The following is a 4,212-nucleotide window of genomic DNA, read 5'->3' as shown; positions in this document are numbered from 1 at the left end:
GTTGAGGGAAAATTGGAGAAAAAAAAAGACAACTAACTGAAGAGATATACCATAACCTTGAATTGGAAGAGTTAATATCTTGTGATGCCAATTCTCTCTAAATGGCTCCACAGATAAAATTCAATCCTGATTAAAATCCCAGTAGGATTTTTTTTTTTTTGGTAGAAATTGATAAACTGATTCTCAATTTATATCGAAAACCAAAGGACCTAGAGTAACCCAAACGATCTTAAAAAAGAACAAATGCGAAGGACTTACATTATCTGATTACAGGAGTTTTTGAGAATTACAAAGAGGGAGAGTGCTTGAGTTCAATTTGTTACTCCAAAGGAGTCTCTGTGAATTGGTCTGGGGGAGATAAAGAGCTGCCTGCATGGCCAGTGACTGCAAGTGGCTCTGGCCACAGGACAAGAACACAATTCAGGCAGAGGAGGAAGGGGGCACAGAGAACAATGGACCCACCAAGGTGCTCACTGAGGGCGTGACTTTCGCTTTGATCTTGATCTTCTCTGCATTATCTGTGCCGGGTATACAGCAGCTCAATAAATGTCAGCTGCAACAGTGAGTAAAGAGAATCCCGGATAAGCAATGCATAAGAGAAATGAAAAATGACTTGAAAGAATGGATGAACCAATGAATGCCTGGGTCAGCCCGTGAAGGATCTACTGACTGAACAAAGAAATGGATCGATGGACCCAGAAGGGATGTGGTGAGGGCAGGACGCAGTAGCCCCTGCTTCTCTTCTGATTCTCTCTATCTCCCAGATTTCAGGTACTTCCCTCTTGGTGGCTCCATCCACTGTGGCTTCCAAGGAAACAGGAACACTTTGTCACTTAATTAGAAAGTGAACATTTTTAAAACAGGGCTTTCTGATGGCTGAATATATAAAACAATGAACTTTGTTCCCTACAACTGTCCCCACCCTGAGTTAAAACAGCCATGTGGGCTGCCCATGACTTTGTTCCTGACCATACATCAAGGATGTGTGTCACTGGCCGACCTTCACTTCTTGTCTTTCATCAGCCCATCTGCCAAGAACCTGAAACAGGAGGCCACGCCGGCTTACCCTTTCAGTGCCCTTTGCTGTCTTGGCTCCGCCTCTCAGAAGCGGCCACTGTGACTGTGGTTTGCACATCAATCTCCAATGAGAGACAGAGCATCTGAGGTGGGAGCAGCATTTATGCAGCTTTTTAGGAAAAGGGGCTAAGCACACACAGTAGATGTTCAATGGATGCTTATTGAATGCAAGGGAAGGAAAAATAATAACAACCTAAGCTTTATGCCTTAAAGGGCATTTAGCAGCATCCCAGGCCATTACCCACCAGATGCCAGGAGCACCCCTTACTCCCACTCCCATTGTGACCACCAAAATGTCTCCGGACACTGTCCAGTGTTTCCTGGGAGCAAAATCGTCCCCAGTTGAGAACCAGTGGCCTAAAGTAACTGGCAGGCTACACATTATAAAATATACACACAAAACTGAAAACATTTAAAACATGATACTAAAAAAATAAATACAGTGAGAAGTGGTGACATTCTCTTCCCGCAGCCCAGTGGGTGTCCTGAGTGGCCCTGGGAGGATGTCACAGAATACTTGTGAGTGAGGCTGCCCACTGCCCTTTCTACTGAGATGCCCTTGATGCAGAGAGAGGTCATCTTACTGTAAGACCACTGTCCTGGGGACACACTGGGGTGTATGGTCCTTCTCTGCCCTCAGAGCTTAAAATCCACGGCGACAAGACACACATGCAGGAAAGGCGCTCGTTTAAGACAGCAGATTCACAAAGCAGAACAACCGACTGACCGTGATGTTTCACAAACAGTGACCAGGGCCTATCTGCTGGCTGGGCCATCATTGGACAAACAGTACTTGTCCAGAGCCTGCTCTGTGCCACGTGTGGTTCCCAGAGTGGGGACATTGCTGTTCTCGGGGCTCACATTCCAGCATCCCAGGGTCCACCCCTCCTGCCAGCTCCCTGACCCCAAGCTGGGTGGCTGAGTCCCACATCATCTTACCCCAGCACTCGTCACAGTTCCCTCCAAGTTAGAAACCAAGACCAACGCGGAGCCGCTGGAGCTGCTTGGCCTGGGTTTCTGTCCCTCAGGCCAAGAGCGAGGACCTCTGGGGACCTGCAGTCTGTGCTGCTGCCCCTTCCCCCCACCATGGGGAGTGCAGAAGATCCAGGGGAATCTCACTCAGGCCTCCCTTTTGCAGTGTTTTTTGGCACCGGGAGCCTCATGGATCAAAAAAAAACAGCCAGGCTCTTTGTCATGGCGCCTCGGAGGCCGTCGGTGGCTTCAGGAGGAAGCCAAGCATCTCTTTCCCAGCCACTGGCTGCCAGAAACTCAGTGAAGGGGACGATGAACGCTAACTTCGTATGTTTTCGGAGAAACGTGTGGCCACGGAAGTTGCTGCTGACGCTCTGGGTGAAGAATGGAAGGGTTGTGTGCTTCGAATCAGTGGTGGGAACGACAAACAAGGTTTCCCCATGAAGCGGGGTGTCGTGACCCATAGCCGTGTCCGCCTGCTTCTGAGTAAGGGGCATTCCTGTTACAGACCAAGGAGGCCTGCAGGAAGAAAGCGCAGATCTGTTCGGGGTTGCATTGTGGATGCCAGTCTGAGTGTTCTCAACTTGGTCGTTGTACAAATGGGAGAGAAACATATTCCTGGTCTCACTGATACCACTGTGCCTTGTTGCCTGGGGCCCAAAAGAGCTAACAGAACCCGCAAACTTTTCAATTTCTCTAAAGAAGATGACGTCTGCCAGTATGTTGTGAGACAGCCCCTAAACAAAGAAGGTAAGACACCTAGGACCAAAGCACCCAAGATTCAGTGTCCTGTTACTCCGCGAGTCCTGCAACACAAACGTCAGCATATTGCTCTGGAGAAACAGCGTGCTAAGAACAATAAGAGGCCGCAGAATATGCTAAGCTTTCGACCAAGAGAATGAAGAAGGCCAAAGAAAAATGCCAGGAACAGATTGCCGGGAGACACAGGCTGTCCTCTCTGAGAGCTTCTACCTCTTAGTCTGAGCCAATCAAAAATGAGATTTTCTAAGAGTAACACATAAATAAGATCAGACATCGAAAAACAAATATCAAAACAAAACAAAACAAAAAAAACAGGCAGACTTTCCCTCTAACATTGTTTTATGGTGCTCTGCTAACACTGCTATGAAAATAAACTTTTTAAAGTTACTTTCACTGGAACTCTGGACAGGCAGCAGGCCGCAGGCCAGGCCTGGGGCAAAGCAGGGGGCGTCATCTTCCTGGACCAGCCAATCCCGTCCCAGCCCTCGCCACCTTCAGTACAAGCCCAGACCTTTCAAGTGAAGTTGAGAGGTTGATGGATGCAGTTCCTGTATTTCTCATATGTGTGCATTTGTAAGAGCCTGTCGGCTCGCTGCCACGGGCTGCTGGCTAATAAAAGACCTATAATGTACTGCTGTCCACCACCAGGGCGTCACTTCACTTTCCCAGGCCATTTACTCCTTTGTAGAATTTAATCTGCCCCTGAAATGCCCTGCGTTATGAATGGGAAGGCAGTGCACTGTGCTGGGACAATGAAACCGCTCACTCCACAAACACATGCACACCCTCTGGCCGGGTCTTGGGCTGGATGTGTCCACCTCACACCCCAGGCCTAGCCCCTAGAAGCACTCCTGGCGTCAGACCCTTAGTGACCTATTTAGAGCAGAACCCAAACTCCTCGCCAGGGCCTGGGGTCCTACAGGAAACGCTGCCACCCACCTCGCAGGCCTCGTCTCATACGGATGCGTCTGCCCTGAGCGCCCCATGCAAAGGAGCCCCCTGCCCTGGCTGCTCAGCCCCCTGCCCTGGCTGCTCTCCATCACTTTCTCTAGTTTGATTTTTCTCATGCACGCATCACTATTTAAAATCGTCTTGTTTATTGATTTATTTGTTTCTTGTCTGCTTTCTCCTGCTGGAATTTCAACACAGGGAATTCAGGGAGTTCACCTGAATCTCCAGGCTTAGAACAGCCCCTGGTGTGTAATGGGGGCTCAGAAAACATGTCTTGGATGGATGGATGGGTGGATAGATGGATGGATTGATGGATGGACGGATGGATAGACGGACGGATGGACGGATGGACGGACGGACGGATGGACGGATGGCCTCCTGACCCGCTGAGAACTCAGGCCCAGGGAACCACCCCACAAGCTGACTTGCTTCTGCACCTCAGGACGTGCT

At 49.4% G+C, this 4,212-nt stretch overlaps 1 pseudogene; it reads left to right on the top strand.

Annotated features, from left to right (window-relative positions):
- Window positions 1-373: 373 nt before the first annotated feature.
- LOC109449341 (small ribosomal subunit protein eS6 pseudogene) lies at window positions 374-3,028 on the top strand (annotated as a pseudogene).
- The last annotated feature ends 1,184 nt before the right edge of the window (window positions 3,029-4,212 follow it).

The sequence above is a fragment of the Rhinolophus sinicus genome, chromosome 12 (genome assembly GCF_057876585.1).
Source record: "Rhinolophus sinicus isolate RSI-liver-muscle chromosome 12, RSI-T2T, whole genome shotgun sequence".
Lineage (NCBI taxonomy): Eukaryota > Metazoa > Chordata > Mammalia > Chiroptera > Rhinolophidae > Rhinolophus > Rhinolophus sinicus.
This window is presented reverse-complemented; position numbering and strand designations above follow the sequence as displayed.